This window comes from Aedes aegypti, chromosome 1, assembly GCF_002204515.2.
Source record: "Aedes aegypti strain LVP_AGWG chromosome 1, AaegL5.0 Primary Assembly, whole genome shotgun sequence".
In the NCBI taxonomy this organism is placed as follows: Eukaryota; Metazoa; Arthropoda; class Insecta; order Diptera; family Culicidae; genus Aedes; species Aedes aegypti.
Window position 1 is genome coordinate 8,359,428 of NC_035107.1, and position 19,072 is coordinate 8,378,499.

Below are 19,072 nucleotides of genomic sequence, written 5' to 3' on the forward strand. Positions count from 1 at the left end.
TGCATTGAACTGACTCCCACGTAGACCGTATATTCCACTGCATCCACGTCAGTTCATGCGGAAGTGTATGGATTAAGGGAAAGGCATGGCAGAGAGGTTTGCTTTTGTGGTTAGCAGACTGCCTATGTAACAGGCGTAAGAAAGGCGTGCGCGTGGAAGTAGGAAGCGTTAGGGAAACGGTTTCTTGTCCGTCTCTGGTTCTAGTGTTTGCTATGAACGAATAGTTTGAGTGTGATATATTTAGAATGGAAGATAGAAGCAAGTGAGAGATATACAACTACAAAGTACGAGGAAAGGGACGGGCCTGGGATTGAACCCATGATCTTCTGCATATGAAGCAGAAGCGGTAGCCATCAGACCACCAACCCCGTCACTCTTGTATCAAATGTCATCTTTACCAACAAATACTCAAATACCTGTTGAAAATTCTGTGCGAGTCACAAAACCAAAATTAAAAATGGAGATTTTTAGTCGCAAGTAAGGTGCGAACGATGACTGTGGCAGAAGGTTTTATCTGGATTTAATCTCATTTTCATTACCCTTTCAGATGTTGAAAGTTAGGCTTGGATCAGCACTCCCGTACAATCCCTTATATGCATGCGCCTTGTGCCGCAGCTCGCCCAGCGTCATAGGTGGCTATAATCCGGTGTATTTTAAACGGTGCAAAGCTCTTCATTTCTAATGTTGAATATCAGATCTTAATGATTTAAGCAAATTGAAATGATTGTCATTGCAAATAAATAAAGGTAACTTGGCATGTCCTTAAAAATAGCCATTTTTTACCCGACTTGACCCAGTGACCCACCGGAATAACTCCGGCCACAGGAATATTTCCGAGTCCCTCTGGCCTCTTCTAGAAACTAGATTTGTGGGCCAGTTAACTGACAAAAACCCTCTTGCATCCGTTAAGAATTCTCTGAGCGCTGAGGGTTTCAGTATTTTTGCTCTCACTCAGGCCTATACGGGTTAAGTATGTTTCGTGGTTTTAAGATTGTTTGTTCACACAAAACACAATGTTTTGGAGACAAGCAGTACAGTCGCTTGTTTTTTTTTCTTGCTATAATCGACAAATAACACTGCGGAACACGTCAAGCACCAATATACCGCTATTTACTTAATTCAACCACCCCTTAGGTTGAATCCATTTCAATTTTTAAAAATATCATAGCACATCTAGTTTCTGAAATATTGACTGTTGAAAATGCAAAATTTGACTATTTCAGCCAACTTGCATGCAAGTTTGTCAGCTTGTATTCCTATTTATTTGCTTAAATTGCCACAGAATTCAATCTTTAAGCATATTACAATACTTATCAACAAAGATCATAATGTGTTTGATGGTTAAAAGTTATTTTTTGCTATTCCGTAGCTTATTAGCCTACTTTTCATAGAAGAAATAACCAAGTAGGCCGTTAGCTACTTTTTCTAACAAAAGAATCAGAACTGTAAAGTGTTACTTTTCAGCACTGTTTTGGGTGCTGAAAAATTTTCAGTACTGTTTTGAGAATCGCCAATCAATTAACTGGATAGCTTTAACAACCATTCTTTGAATTGCTATGTAATTTTCAATGACAAGCTACTTGCTCTATATCCATTATTGGACAATCCAAATACGTGTGTGGAATTCTGATTCGGCATCGGGTCGTCTACCGTGGTGAATCAAAATCCGGACGGTATCAATATCCGGACACTTTGATTGGAATTAAAAAAATAAATACGAAATCCAACAGTAAATAAAGGTTTGAATTTATATTCATAACATTTAATATTTCTGTTCACTTCAATTCATAGTTTCATCTAGTAGGCCTTTGCAATGAATTATTAAAAACAAAAACAAATAGGTGGCACCAGTTGAGCGTCATTCCCCCAAAGAACCAAATCGCTTTCGACAGGAACGAAACAAGAAATTATACAATTTTAGTGCTGTACGCATCTGTGAAGTGTATGTAATAATAGTTTTCAGCTGTGAACATCGAAGAGAGAGAAAATTTGGTGCAAATAAGCATTTTTAGTGTGAAAACAGGCTGCCCCAAACGCTGTCCTGATTTATAAGCCATTGATCATAAACCCGGACATATCGTAAAAACCTAATATTTGGAGCGTTTGCAAATTTTTTTGATGTGAAAAGATGTAAAACTGTATAATTATATAACAAAAAGTGTAATAAGGTAGAATAGAATGGGTGTACGCAAGAAAAATGTTAATACTGAGGATCTGTTCTATGAAACGCAAATGCAGGTTAATGAAAAAAGTGCAGGTAAAACAATAGTAATTTTTCTCAACATTTTGTTCCTTAACATATTTCTAAGTATATTTATGCTTCTGATTCTATTATATTGGAGATTTAATAGTAATTGTACAATTTGATATATTGTAAGATCGCCCAATTTTAAGGAAAAGCATTTCGCATAAATTGGATTTATCTCGGAATTCATGCACGATATCCTACTTCGGAAGTAGGGCGCATTCGAGCGCAACCACGGTATACACAACAAGGTAGGCTATAACCACTTGTAAACAACGATTTTCAATCAAAACATGTGTCGTCATTCCTATCGCCAAGCAGGAGGCTAGAAGGATAGTAAAAGAGAGCAGGCTTTGCTTTCTCTTGTACTCGTTCGAGATTGCGATAGGAATGACGTCACTAACAAGTGTCATTCTCCGGAATATAATACCTTGCTTCTTTTTATCGTGGAGCGCAACCAGATTCGAATCGAATGCACCACTTCCGATGTTAGGTATCTCGCATAGGATCTGCGAAAAATCCGACTACGGTGAGGAACCATTTCTAACTTTTTTACCACGCTGACAATAATAACAGGTCCGTCCGACTCGGGCTCAGATTGGGTACCACTTCTAGTACTGCATTTGGTCCCTTGGTAGTGCAAAAGGTACCTAAGTTTGACAGATCGCAGTACACTTTTCACGGCACTCTAGATTACCTTATGAGCCATAAAATTTTGGGCAACTGCAAGGGACATGGAGGTCTTTAATTTGTCTTTGATAATAATGCATTTAGCATCTTACCTAACCTGTCCTCGAATATCGAATCCCACGCTTCTATCAATTCGTCATCAAACGTCAACATCCCACCGCAAAATCGCTAGTGTTTGGAGGGGATTTTAATCTCCAAATTGCCAAATAACCTCCAAATCATCACCTTCAAGTTAGTTTTAATACCCTCCGTTATATGAAATATGGTGGCGCGTCGATCGTCGCAAGTTTATCGTTAAACAGTCAATAGAGCGTGAAAATTTGTGACAGTCATGTATTGTAGCTTATTTGAATGAAACTAAAATACGACGCAATGGATATCCAAGTGGGTTCTCTTGAAATTTGTTGTTGATCCTAGATGCAATCGGATTAAACTGTTTATTTTTCATAATACAGTGGGATTCCGTTTTTGGCATGCTCCGTTTTTGGCATGCTCCGATTTTGGCACCCCCCGATTTTGGCAACAAAATGGATCCGTTTTTGGCAACATTTTTCAATACCATTAAAATTTGTAAATTTTTGTAAATATTATCGTGTCTGTTGCTTTAGTCACTTGAATAGCATGTCAACTCCACACCGATTACATTCCAGATCTGCATTTTCGTCGATGTTTCCCCAAATCTCACCAACTACTAAGGACTCGCGTACGCGCTTATTTACTTCATAATGGTCATTGGTCATACATAGGCAACGTTTCATGAGACCAATAATCTCCACCAGTATCTCAACTTAAGACCATTCTTTTTTCATAGGCATTCATATTGAGTGACCAGCCCACTTGAGTCTGCCAGTAGGTGATACAATAAAAAAACACTGTTCTTCAGATTTGGAACAGCTTGTTCGAACAAAGCACAAGCACCGACATAAGAGCAACGAAAATCTATGACTCACACAGAGTTACAATCATACATTTTGTCTCGCTGTCTTTATTATTATGGTTTTATATACATTGCGTATGTAAAAACACACCGCAATAATAGATACAAATATGTACAGCAAAATTTCGTGTATCATAACTTTTTTTAAATTTCATTGAATAACATGACAAATGCAAATACAGTCCAAACTACAATTTATTTTCAATAATACCATTGGAGCGTGCGATAAATACGACTGAGAGTGTTTTTACTTTTTGTCTGTGGTATTGGTGTGTATATTGATCTTTCTGCGTCAACTATTTAAAGCTACAGTATTGGACAAAACATTTGCAACTTTTTCGATTTTCCATACAAAATGACCAACTTTGATACACTATATCTCTGTTATATATGGACCGATTTGAATGAAATTTTCACAGAATATCAGACTTATTTTGAATTTTAATATATATTTTTGAGTGGTTTTTCCAATCACAAGTTGAAAAGCAGTAATGGTTTGACTAAAGTGACTTTTTTGACGATTTTTTATGGTTGACATAACTAAACATATTGAAGGAATAGCTTCATGGTATCTTCAGCAAAGTTGTAGATTTTGACGAGGTGAATAAGTTTGCTGAAGACAGTTTTTGTGTTGGGCTATCAGATTTTGAGATAAAAAGTTTTGCATTTTTCGTCGAAAATTACACTTTAGTCAAACCGTTATTACTTATAAACACGTGATTGGAAAAATTATTCAAAAATATATGTTAAAATTCAAGTTATATCTGATGTTCTGTGAAAGTTTCATTCGAAGCAGTCCATAAATAACTGAGATCTAGCTTACCAAAGTTGGTCATTTTGTATGGAAAATCGAAAAAGTTGCAAATGTTTTGTCCAATACTGTACGTTCTCTCTTTTCTATAGACTCTATAAGGCGTTAGATTTGTTAAGAGTCGATCCAGAATTCTGTACAAGATTGTTAATCAAGGATACGGGTCTCAACATCATCAAAATGTTCCTTACGAGCTAAGTCTATGAGTTTTCTAACTGTACCCTGGAGAATCCTTAAGGGATTCTTCGTTTTTGTGGGGCTTTTCAGAAATTTTAACGAATTCATGAGGATATCTGCAGATTACAAGTGGACTCTGAGAGCTTCTAGAGGGATCGTTAGAGTGTATAACTGGTTATGGAGGGTAACGTCCAAAATCTTGTGATTTCTAATAAACTCTAGGGCGTCTTGTAATTTTTTTTTTTTTTTTTTGTGAATTTCTAGTAGTTTTAATAGTAGTTTTAATAGTGGACTTTTAATTTTTTTTCATCGGAGACTTGAGAATTTACGGCAACATCGCAGCGGAATTCCAAGATGTTAACTCATAGCAAAGTCCTTAGCAAGATCCTGAGAACTCTATGCGAGATACTACGGATGCTTGGCAAGATGCTTCAGAGCTCAAGCGTTTTTTTCTGTAGATTTCTTATGAGAACCTGAAGATTCCTTTAAGGTTCTTGAGGTTTCATAACAGTATCCTGTAAATTTCAGTTGATTTCACAAGGCAGGTGTAAAACATATATCAAGTTGAATTAAAAATTAAGGTACCGTGGGGTAAGTGGATACAGAAAAATCAATAGTTAACTTCATTATTACGTACAGCTAACGTGAATAATGTAACTCAAACTTTTTTCTGTGGATAACAAATAAGGGACTATTATACTTCAAATCGTCATTTATTTCGATTTTTCTGATTGTTATGTATTGAGTATGAGACACTTAAAAATTTGCGCCAAATGATCTACTTGCCCCACCATGGTGGGGTAAGTGGATCACCTATAAAAAAAAATCTGTTCTTGAAACAAATGTAGTGTGATTATGTTTAATAAGAATGATATTACCCTCGCTCTTGTTATTAGTGCTACTTAAGTTACATTTTAATACTTTAAAATTAAAAAGTATTTTTATTAAATCAAAATATTATAAAAAGTATGTATATATTAATTCATACTAATTTGAACAAAAAAAAAAAACATTGTAACTAGAAAAATTTGGAGAAAATTCTTCCTTTTAAACGCATAAGTTAAACAGAAGTATTGTAAGATTATTCTTAAAGATATTTTCGAAAAACACTCATGGTTTAAAAACATTAGTTACATTTACTTTTGAATAACAAACTGAAATCCTTTTATTTTATTTATGAATATATGTGTATCATCTGTCTAGAACAATTTATATGGTCAAATAAGGTACGATACTATGCTTTCGATTGGAAAATAAGTTTATTTTGCTATTTTACAACTCAGCTTAGATAAACCACGAAAAGTTTCGTGTGAATTTTGAAATTATTATTCTTTTAATATTTTTTTCATACAAGAAAGTTTAAAAAAAACTTTTAGGTGGATTAATTCAAATTCTCTATGGACAATTTGACAAATTCAAGCTGGGAATGGAACAAAATAAAGGAAAACAACATTTGCGGATATTATAGCTTATTAAATTTCTCGTAAGCAGTCTGCCAATAAATGATAATTATTCTTGATCCACTTACCCCACCCCATTAAAAAGTAGGGGTAAGTGTACCATGTCCAATATATTTGTATTTATTTATAAAAATGACATATTTTTCATTGTGATTCATTCAATTAGAACTAAAATGCTCACCATGTGTCGAAAAAAATAATAGAATTCGATTTTAGACAGAGATACAATGAATTTTTGATTGATGGAAAACAATTTTCAAATTAATTACTTTTTGCAGCTAACAAGTTTGCTTGTGTTAGTGTACGTGTAGTATCAGTTTTGCAATAGTTTCAGTGTGGGCGTAAGAATATAACCTAAAACGAAGCAATGGTGCGAAAACATTCAACATATTCAAGTATTTATGCTTTATATTGACAAATGATCCACTTACCCCACTGCTACACTTCCCCCACTGTACCTTATTTCAAGTAAAAATGAATTCTACACAATTACAAGACATTTATGCATCTTCTCATGTTTATGTTTGCCCTTTTGATACTGTCAACGATTCATTATAAAATGCTTCACTTTATTAGAAACATAAATTGAAGGAGCAATTCTAAACTCATCGAATTTTTCAAATTTTACGCTAAAGTCCAAAAGTTAAACTGATTTTAAATGTTCATTTAATTAGGAAAAAGGTTATGCCGTTTTGCAATACCCAGCGCTTTTGATTCGCAAATACGTGTTTAAAAGAAAACATTTTTGTTTTCGTTTTCTCTCATAGTTTTAAGAAAATGTCCTGTTCTTCAATAAAAGTCACTTATGCGATTATTGGTTTTACAAGGCCCTCTTATACAAAAATTATGCATAAAGCTTCTAAAAAATAATTGGAGACGTTGAGGCGTAAAAACGCGACCAGAATATCGTTTGCCAGATTTAATATTACGGAGCTATAGATCCATAGCATAGTATAACCCTTCGGGAAAATGCTTCATAGTGAACCTTTTCGAAGTCTCAACGCCTTATGATTCCATAAAAATGATGTATTAACATTGTAATGATGCTTTCAAAACCAATAGTCGAAAAATAAAATTTGAAATATGGGTTCCGATTTTGGCACGGTTCCGTTTTTGGCAACTGAAAATTTCAACTTTGTTGCCAAAAACGGAATCCCACTGTAGCAAAAAATGTTGTATGCAACTCGTTGTAAAACTCAATTTTTTCAGCACTCGTCGTATTTATCCAACGAGGCTCGCCGTCTGACTCGTGCTGAAAAAATCATCGTTTTGCAACTTGTTACATAAATAACTATTTAGTGGTTCACAAGAGTGTTGTATTTTGCCATATAAGAGAAACGAAAAAAAAATGTATGGAGACTGGAAGCACGCGATCCCAAATTTACTAGAGACACATAATTTGATTCTTGAGACACGCACAAATGTTATTTTTGTTACGCTATGTAATCGATTTCAGTTAATCGATTATTTCGATTATTGATCGAGACAGGTATCGCTGAAAAAATAATCGATTAACTTGCGACATCCCTAGCTCCACGCAACAATTTTATTTTAAAAGTACTCTGCGAATTCAAGAGTCTGAAAATCTCTGCGATAGTTAACAACCTGTTTAATAAGATTGCTATGACAGTAAACAGGTGTTTACGTCAATTCATGTAATAATCGTTCATCACACTGACCGTTTGGTCGGATAAAATGATGTATGTTCTTTCAGTTGGCAAAATTATAGAATTTGTTACTTTGCCATGCAAACAATATGTTTCCATTAATTGCACTCGCCACATACGTCAAAATAGAAGATCATGATTTCGAATATCCTTTATTTTATAGGGTAAATACTATTGCGCACCTATTTTTGTAGCTACTCTTACTATTTTTTTTTCTCAGCTTTATGATGATGATCTCATTATTCAAAATGAACAAAACGCTGATAGTGAAACATTGGTTTTTCTGAGTAAATTCGAGATGGCGTAAAGAACTGCCCATGATTTAAAAAATATAGCTTTTTTGCTAACTGTTTTGCTAACTGGCGTACGAGGGGTCCATCAACTCGAGTGAACTGGAATGACCCTTCTCTAGTTTTAGCGATTGTGCTACTTTTCCCCGAATGTCGGTTCCTCGAATGTCGGTTCCCCGAACGCCAGTTCTCCAAATGACCCGTTTCCCCGAATGCCTTTTCCTCGAATGGTTTGTTTCCCTGAAAAGTAGCTGCAGTTCAAATAGGTGCTAGAACAGTTTTCAGTGAAATGATGCTGAATCAGAAAGAACGATAAGCATGTTGCCAAAAATGCTGAGGACGGTAAAACTCGTAAAAACCGTCAATCAAATAAAGAAGGGTGCATATCAGATGACCAGTATGTTCACATCCCTGAAATGTATGAAGATATGACCAATATGAGTGCCGGGATATTCGGGGAACTGGCATTCGGGGAACTGGCGTTCGGGGAAACGACATTCGGGGTAAAGTAGCACAACCAGTTTTAGCATATGCTAGCGATCAGTGACATAAAATTACAGTTCTAACGATATGTGCCGATCGTTGTTATGTAAGCAGTAATACGTAGCATACGGTAATAAATTATGGTGCAAAATTTAGCTTTGTTCTTTTTAGCATTGGTTTTTTGAAAAATTTTATTGAAAAAATAATAATTGGTATTGATGAATCAAGCTGTTTTTTTGACTGTTTTTATAAATCTAAGGCATTAAAACTGTTCTACAAATAAGTACAGTACTTTTCAGTGCTAAACATGCCTTTTGATCTTTGTTTGCGTACCTTGGATTTATTTATTGAACCCGTTGAACCCGAATATTCAATGATAATGGTTGCACCACGAACAACCTTCCTTTTGTTTCTTTTGCAAACTTCCTTAAAAAAAAAGTGTATTCAAGAAGTTAATATGAGTTGCCCTAACCGTAGCCAATACCAAAGATTGAATCATTGATGATTTCAGCACATAGCCATAGAACATTAATATGAAACATGGAACCGTTGGAGTGACACCAAAGGCGAAAAAGCACAGAATACACTGCATAAAACGCATTATAATGATAATTTTAATCATGTCTGTACTACCACCCCACCACACCGATCAGAAAAGGAAGTTAACATTGAAGGCAAACAGTCTCAATCAAATGATGTTCTCTTGGAGATTTGTATAGTAATGAGTATCGATTGAGATTGAGACAATAGGATCCTAAAGCCCTGTCCCAATTTTAGTATCAAACGCTTAAGTTTAGGGCAGAAACACATGTTTACTCAATTTTTAAATGATTTTCATTGATTTAAGTACAAAAACATTTTTCTATGATTTATGAGATTTTGTCACGCCCCTTGGTTTAAACTCAAATTTTGGGTATATTTTGTTTTCCGTGTCTCTTCCAAAATGTCAGATAGGAACAACCCCAGTGTTAAAACTATAAGCCCTGTGGCAATTTTGTCGAAAAAGTGAATGTTGCATGATCACAAGTGTCAAGGTTCATATTTGGAACTATTTTTAAAATTGAATTTAAAAAAAATATAGCCGTTATTTGAGCGAGAAAAACTGCTAAAGTAGTTGCAAGAACATGCTCTTTCGTATTATTAAATAAAAACAAGAATTCATTAAACATTTTAGGACCCAATTCAAGTTTATACATGAATAATTTCGTCGGCGACAAACATAGTGCTATACATAATCTGGGTGAAATGAAATTCTTTAAATAATAAGCTTGCGTAGGAACCTCTAGTATGTGTAGTGCTGATATTTAAACTTATCAATCGCAATAAATCCGTATTGAATTGCGCACTAATAACCCATGCGATTAAATTAATGAACAGACTTGCTGATTGTCATTACAATCCCGTTTATCATGTGAGGCACAAAATTAATGCCTGGACTGCGAACGGCCCCACCTCATTACCAGGACCATCGCTGAAAGCCCCACAATTACCGTGGACAATTATGGCAAAATTAAATTCCCCTGCATCCCCAAACTGCTCCGTGGCCAATCCTACCTGACCCGGACTGACGTGAGTTCGTTTCAATTAAACCTGACAACCGCAGTCAATAAAGTTTAAAGTTATATTAGGTCGTATCTTTGCGACAACCTGGATACATGGGCGTAACTCGGATTTCCATTAGGATGAAGTAAGGGGGGTGCCAACGTCCCAAAAACTTTATTTCCTAGATTGACAAAAACTACTTGACTTATTGATACATTTGCATTTTTGTGTGAGGCAATCGGGTTATACAGCCAAACCTCCATGAGTCGATATCTGAAGGGACCATCGACTCATGGAAATATCGTGTCGTGGAAACAAATCTCTTGGAAAGCTGTTTGAGGAGACCATCATAGTAACCATGAAATTTTGTTTCTCGTATGGTTCCATGAGTCGATATCGACTCATGGAGGTTTCACTATAATGAGCTTTTATGTCAAATAGGAACGTGCATAGAAATAATTCTATCTCTTCCATGAAATTAGTAAACAACAAGGCCAATAGACGTCAAAATCCAATACAGAAGCCTCAAAATATGAGATTTTAAAAATTCTATGAATTTTCAGAGTTATATGCTTTGTGTCAAACCCGTTAATTTTGATAATTTGGCCTGTCATAGTGAGACTAAGGATGGTTGCCCCCCTCTGGATATGTCATAACAGAATATAGGTATACATATAGGTACCTACTTTAAGCTTCCATTGTGAGCCGCTTCCTCCGTCACACTTCTCTCCTACGCTTTGTTTCACTCAATTGCCACCAAGGCTTTTCCGTTGTTGTTCACGCACCAACGCAACATCCCATCAAGACAACAACGGAAGCATCACCAAACAACAACGACAACAACAACAACGGTAATAACATCTGTCAGCCTTCCTCTCTGGATCGTCGTGCGTGCCTTTACGTTTTTTTCCACTTGCCGCACAAAAACAGCTGCTGGCAGCTTTAATTTATAATCGTATTATTTTCCCACTTCCTGGCCTACTTTGCTACACGTGTTGTGACGCCCCTTCCAGCATTCAGCATTTTCCTTCACTTTCTGTGGAAAATATGGTCACCACCAAACAACTCCAGCAGCACACGACATCATCATTATTACCATAAACTCTCTAGCCACTACACAGATTTTTCCCTCTTGAGCACGATTCTTTCTTCGTCACACGTTTCTTCACACTGGCGCACGCATTTCCTTTTTCGGCAGCAACGTCGCGCTGACAACAACGGGGATCAAAATCATTAATCTTCTCACAGCTGCACTCTCTTCGCCTACTTCGACGACAACAACAACACGTGCTGCGCTTTAATTTTCCGGCTGCCGAACCAATTCACTTTGGCAGTCTCGATTAACTAACCATCAACCCGAGCCAATGATCGGCAGCAGGCCTTGCAGGCAGGCAGGAGGGTCATCGATCCATCAATCACCCACATCCCCAACACAGACATCAGAGGGCTGGCCCAGCGTTTTCTCGTTCAATCTTCGCGCAAAACCTTGAATCGAACACCATTGGCTATATGCACTGCCTGTTTTGTTTTCTCGCCTGTCTTAAGTGGATCACTAATGGAATTTTTCCGGTGTCAGTCAAGGAGCGCTCGTTCCCCTTGTCATCACCATCTAAACCACCCAAGAACACATTTCTCTCGCGAATTGCGTCGACTTTTAAGAATCGCTTTTGTTCAATTTACAACTCACTTAGAAGCAATTATCTTCCACTTGCGCGAGCTCCGTATGACGAGAATTGAATCGCCACTCAGTTGGCTGTGACTGGAATATCTTCTCGTCCAAGTCAGCGTTCTCGCGTTTCGGGGAGGGATCGCAGTAATCCATGACACCACACCGCTTTCCTAAAACTTCGTTCGCCGGTTTTCGCCAGAAAAGTTATGTAATTTATGCAATTCTTCTCGCTGGCTTCACTTTGAACCAAAACGCACGAGGGGATGGGTTCGCGTTCATTTAGCACGAGAACGACCCGAACCGCACGAGTGACACACCATTACGAATCGATATTTTCGCATTATCATCTCACACTCAGCATCCGAGGAAAAATCGAACGTCAAACATTGGTTTCATTCAGATACGACGGGGAAGCGATAATCCGTGCCCCCAAGCTAACAATCGATGATGATGCTGTGTGAATTCGAATCGTGAAAGGGGGGATATAATCCTTTGCCTACATTCAGGCTGAACGAGCGAACAGTTCGCCGGATCCGTTCTAGATAATGATATTTGAAGACAACACCTTTGTGCCAAATGTCTGTTGTTGCACCACAGATTCTATGTTAAATTCCTGAACTGTCCAAGCTAAAAGTCCACAAAAGCGGAGGGACTTCGACAATTTTCCGACCGTACCGGACGAGAGTGAATGAATAACTGAGTCCGCATTCGAGACGAACGGCCACCATATCAGAGATGCTGATTCCACCCAGTCATCGCAGGCAGTCGTGTCATCATCGCGTCGCATCCTGTCGCTTCGGAACCCGCTCCGGCACCGGACTCCGGAGAAAAACCGCACAGGTTATAGATTCCTATCCCCCTCAAGCGAAGGGAGAGCATCGCACGTGTGCGAGAAGTAAACGAGAGAGCCGCATCCAAGTTTGCCAGATTTCGGCATCGCAGTAGGCCGTGTTTATGTTTACCAATGCGTTGACTGTGGCTAGACTTGGGCGCCGACATGGTTTTAATCGCAGGCGGCGTTAGAGCACTTTTGCACCGGCGACTGGTACCAAAAGAGGTCTACAAGCAAACTGCCACGAATACCAACGCACGATCAATCACAAGTCGATTTCCTCAGAATGAAAACATATAAATGTATGTTAGACGTCATTTGAACTTTCAGTTTGGGACAGTCCAACAATGCAGTGATGCTCGGCAACAATTCTGTTTATTTTTGCTTTCTCACAGCAAACAAAAGCAATGTTGTGACAGTTTTGACAGCAAACAAAGAAAATTTTGTCAACATTGCACAACTACGCAGGTAATTGGATTGGTCTATGTTCTTAGTGATCCGAGGACTAAAACATAACTCTTAGGGCAACTTCACTGGGGGTCCAAATCAAGGGTAAATTCAAAAATTTTGAACCATTATAAGAATTGGAGCTTGCACCGGTGTTGCAAATAATGTTCCAATTTCATTTCATATCACTTTTTTGGTGTACTTTTCTACTAACTGCCTGATCCATTTTTGGTCGGATTTGGACCAAGATTTAAGGTGAAAATGTATCGAAGCCAAAGTTCAAATTTTCAAGAGCACGGATCTAGAGCACCAAACATCCGTTTGAGCTGAAAACCGAATCGATTGGTCACCTCCAGCTTGTGACCAATCGATTAAGTTTTCAGCTCAATCGGATGTTTGGTTCTCCAGATCCATGCTCTTGAAAATTTGAACTTTGGCTTCGATTCATCTTTACCTTAAGCTATTCCAAAACTGGTTTGACACATGTTTGTTTACCAGATCGGATGTTCGCTTTTGTTTGACTCGAAAAACCTTGGCTCTTTAGTGTTTTTCTATAGCAATTTTACTAAGCATCATCAAAACAAAAATGCCATGCAGATTTTCGTTCTCAAAACTGGTCAAAATGATGAATTCAGACCAACGTAGGCATTTTGGACCATTATGGTCCTCTCGGAAGAGGACACCGGTGAATCCGGATTTATATAGGAGTGTTGATGTGAAAATGGCTGTATCTAAGTCATATACGAATCAAATCGCATTCTGTAGCCAGCGTTCGGCAGCAAACCCTTAGGCTTATGTTTTTGGTAGCGCTGGAAGTTTACGCATCCCCCCTAGCCCATCCCCCTCGATGTTTAGTTTAAAATTTTTATGATTTTTTATGCAAAACTATAGAAATTTTGCTTACTACCGCAAAGAGGGTGTTTTCAAAGCAGTTTATATCTACCACATATATCACAATGATGGCAGAATTCCTTCCTGGCAATGACCTTTCTGGCCCTTCTGAAACTGATCTGGACAGCGGTGAGTACGAATTTTTTGGAAGGACTTTTATAGATGGCAAAATATTGGCCATACGTCAGTCCAAAGAGCATTCGAAAGGTGCATCGTAAGTCTACTTTTTGAAGATCGCGATTCAATAGGAAGTACACACATCCGTTGGCGAATCTATGATTTCAAATTAGTTGAGTCCTGATATGTTGAAGAGATTACCAAGAATCCAATAGAAGCTTTTAGAGTTACTATACGAACTTCTGGAAATTCTTGGAATACGAAATCCAGGGATTTCAGTAGGAATACTTCTTGCATGCATGTAGGTATTCCAGGGTATTTTTCGATTCTGGTAAGAAATATTACAATCAAAAGGAATTTTGGACTTTCGATAGGAGTTAGTTTTAGTGGGAGTTGTGGTGCATGTTCTATATTTTTGAATTTTGGATCCCAATTGGTGTTCAGAAATCTTAGAGGATGCTTCAAGACACCGGTATGAATTTTGAGATTGCAATGGAAGTTCTAAGTTATCCGCGTTGAGTTCCGGTTGAAACCCATGATTTCAATGACAATTCCCCTGAGATTTCATGTAAGGTTTGCTGGGACTCCAATTGGAAGTTTGTGCTTCTGGTGGGAGTTCTTAGGCCCTGAAAGCAATTCTGAGATTTCTATGGGTGGGAATTTTAAAATTTTGCAAGGATTTCTGCAAATCCTGTAGGAACTCTCAGGATTCTTATATGAAATCTGGGTTTTCGATGAAAATTATGTATTTTTAGTAAATCCGGGATTTATAGGAACCTACAGAAACCGTGCAGGTTTTATGGGAGGTTTTACAAATTCTTGGTGCGAATGCTGGATTTCAATGGGCGATCAGGAATTTCGGCGCAAGTTCTGGGCATCTAGTTGAAATCTTTGGATTCCTGTGAGAATTCTGCGATTTTGATGGGATTTCAGTAGAAATTGAGAGTTCTGATGTATTAAGATTTAAGAGGTTACTAGAGTTTTAGAAAATTCGTACATTTCGGTAAGAATTCGGGTGTTTTTGTGGTATTTCTAGAATTCCGAAGATCATCCTGGAACATTGGAAAGAATTTTGTGATTCCGGAGAGAATCCTGTCTGGAAATTTTGGAAGGAATGATGAAATTTGAAAACAAATTTTTCGATTTCTGAAGTATTGGTATTTCGATGGAAATTTTTGGATTTCGGTAGGAAATTCCACGATTTCAGTATCATTTCTTGCATTTCGGTATAATTTCTTGCAATTTATGGTGGAGCTCTTGGGAGTCTTTATTCACTACCAATGAAAGCTCTTGGAATCTGAAAGAAATTTTGAGATGTCAATAGAGATTCTGGGATTCCCGTATGACGTCAAGGGTTTCAGTTGAACTACACAGAAATTTAGAGTTTTAGTGTAGGTTTTCAAGAATTTCGGTGAGAAGACATTATACTATAGAATGTTTAAAAATTTGAGAAGAATCCTATGTTTTCAATACGAATTCTCAGATTCCGAAAGCGAAAATGTTAGTTTTATGGTATAGTTTCTGTAAAAATGGCAATCTGGATTTTTTTAGGGTATTTTATTATCCTAATCAGCATCTAGGGGTTATGGGGGAATTACTAACATTACAAGGAGAATTCAGCCATTTCAATAGGAATCCTGGTACTATGGGAGAAATCCTGGGTTTTCAATGTGTGATTTCAATCTTAAATTTCGGTGGAAATAAATGGAAGTTTAATAATGGGTATTGTGACATAAGCTGGAATACTGGAATTCCGATTATTACTGGAATTTGGAAATAATATATATGATGGAATTCAGATAAATAGTGAATATAATATAATATCTGATGTTGTGGTAGGAATCCTAGGATTTTGATAGTGATAGATAGGGAGAACAATAGTTGTGAGATTTCGATGAGAAGCCGATTGAAACTGCATTGGAAGTACAGGTTCATATTGTGTGTACACAAATTTCGGCTAAATTTTCTGAAGAAATTAAGAAAAAAATGAAAATTGTTGTAGGATTTCAATACAGCAATTTAGAGATACAGGGATTCAAGAAAAATCTCATGGATTGGATTTTCGTATTCCAAACAATAACGATTATTGGAGAATTCAAACGGCATCCGCTTGAGATTTTGGTGGAAATTCTTGGATTCCTGAAGATCTTTTCTAAATTCCAAAATTCCAATCGTAATTCCAGAATTTCAACCGTTTCTCCTACTATAGTCATAAGCCAAATTTCATATGCCATTCGACATCTAAAATATACCTGCCAATGCATTCAAAATTCCCATCAAAGTTTCAGGTGATTTTCAAGTGTTTCTTTCGGAATGCAAGAACTTTTGAGGTATTTAATATTTTACCCACTATCTCATCAAAATCTCAGCATTACTTTCGAATTCCAAGAATTCGTCAGAACACTCATCATATATCAAGAACTTCTATCAGGATTTCCATAAAAATATCACAACTACTTTTGGAATCAAAGATTCTATGCCAAAATCCCAGTAGTTCAAACCAAAGTATTGGATAGATACATTTTCAAATATAGGAACCAAGCATGCAATCGATTTCTCTGAAATTCCAAAATTCCCATTGAAATGCATGGACGTAATAAACAAAATCCAGAATGTCTATATCATTACCAGCACTTTCTCGGAATCCCAGAACAATGTTCATAAAACCTATCTCCCACTGCAGTTCAACCAAACTCCAAAAATTTCTATCGAAAATCCAGATCCTCAAGATATTAGATTCCTTTTTTTTAATTTCCCGAATATTTGGAAAAAAAAAACATTTGCCAAGGGTGCCTGTTTTTGATGTCTATTTTCTGATAAGTGAAATTCTGATGACATTCCGATTCTTAGATTTTTTTAGAGTTTATAAGATTTCGGTTGGTGGCAATCTCAAGGTTGAGGAAAGTTTTCTGGGAATCGGGTAAAACTAGAAGAATTCAATAGGAATAATCTTGGATTACAGTAGAAATTCTAAAATATCGTTTAGAGTTTTGGTAATAAGATTGAAATCACACATTGAAAACCCAGGATTTCTCCCATAGTACCAGGATTCCTATTGAAATGGTTGAATTCTCCTTGTAATGTTAGTAATTCCTCCATAATCCCTAGATGCTGATTAGCATAATAAAATACCCTAAAAAAATCCAGATTGCCATTTTTACAGAAACTATACCATAAAACTAACATTTTCGCTTTCGGAATCTGAAAATTCGTATTGAAAACTTAGGATGCCTCTCAAATTCTTAAACATTCTATAGACATTATAGTATTCTCACCGAAATTCTTGAAAACCTACAATAAAACTCTAAATGTCTGTGTAGTTCAACTGAATCCCTTGACGTCATACGGGAATCCCAGAATTTCTATTGACATCTCAAAATTTCTTTCAGATTCCAAGAGCTTTCATAAAGACTCCCAAGAGCTCCACCATAAATTGCAAGAAATTATACCGAAATGCAAGAAATGATACTGAAATCGTGGAATTTCCTACCGAAATCCAAAAATTTCCATCGAAATACCAATACTTCAGAAATCGAAAAATTTGTTTCAAATTCCATCATTCCTTCCAAAATTTCCAGACAGGATTCTCTCCGGAATCACAAAATTCTCTCCAATGTTCCAGGATGATCTTCGGAATTCTATAAATACCACAAAAACACCCGAATTCTTACTGAAATCTACGAATTTTCTAAAACTCTAGTAACCTCCTAAATCTTAATACATCAGAACTCTCAATTTCTACTGAAATCCCAGAACTCCCATCAAAATCGCAGAATTCTTACCGTCTCTAGTTTCTACTCATTTGAGGTAAGTAAAAGTAGGAACAATATTCCATCGCTACTGTTTTTTAACATTATTTATTCCTCTTCCAGCTTCTTCATTCCTTATTTCTCATGGGAATCTTTTAGGAATCGCTTCAGGAATTCATCCATGGATTTCACCATGAATTTCTACGGGAACGCATCTGAAAATTCCCCAACGAAGTCCTCCTACAGAAAACTCCAAGAGCTTTTTTCACGAACTATTTCGAAGTTCCCCCGATGTGTCTCAAATGATTTCCTCCAAGAATTCCTACGCGGTTTTCTTCCAGGAACTCCTTAGGGGTTTTTCTCTGGGGATTCCATTATCAAATTGGTTAGGGGATTTTTTAATAGAACTTATCCGGGGATTTCATCCAGGAATTCCTTCGGGGATTTCCTCTTGAAATTCTGCTGGGAATTTCCTCTAGGAATTATCCCGGGGATTTATCCCAGGAGTTCCTCAAGTGATTTACTCCAGGAATTCATCCGGGGATTTTCTCCAGAAATTCCTGCGGACTTTTGTTCCAAGAACTCCGCCGGAAATTTTCACCAAGAACTCCTTCGGCACTTATCTTCATGAATTGCTCAGGAGATTTCCAACAGCAATTTTTTTTTTCGGAGATTTCGTCCAGGAATTCATTAAGAAATTCCTCCGAAGACTATCTCCAGATTTGATCGGAGATTTTTTCAGAGGATTTATCCGGAGATTTCCTCCAGGAATTCCTCCGGGGGTTTTCTCCAGAAATTCATCCGGGCATTTCCTACAAGAATTCCTCCGAGAATTTCCTCTAGGGATTCCTTCGGGGATCTTCGCCAGGAATTCCTCAGGGTAATTCCTCCGAGGATTTCGTCCAGGAATTCCTCTGGAGATTTCAAAGATTTCTCCTAGGATATCCCCAGGAACTCCTTCGAGGATTTTTTCCAGGAATTCCTCAGGGGATTTCCAACAGCAATTTTTTCGAGGGTTCCGTTAAATTGTAATAGCAGAGTTTTCCGGTGATTCCTTCCAGAAAT

The 19,072-nt window shown here is 37.1% G+C and overlaps 1 protein-coding gene across 1 annotated transcript in view; it reads right to left on the reverse strand.

The window, feature by feature from the left end:
- The window catches only part of LOC5572022 (protein artichoke), a 253,885-nt gene extending 241,236 nt beyond the window's left edge, over positions 1–12,649 (reverse strand). The window contains exon 1 of the mRNA XM_021838835.1: positions 10,989–12,649. The gene's annotated coding sequence lies outside the window, so the exon portion shown is untranslated. The remainder of the gene's footprint in view (positions 1–10,988) is intronic.
- Positions 12,650–19,072: the final 6,423 nt, after the last annotated feature.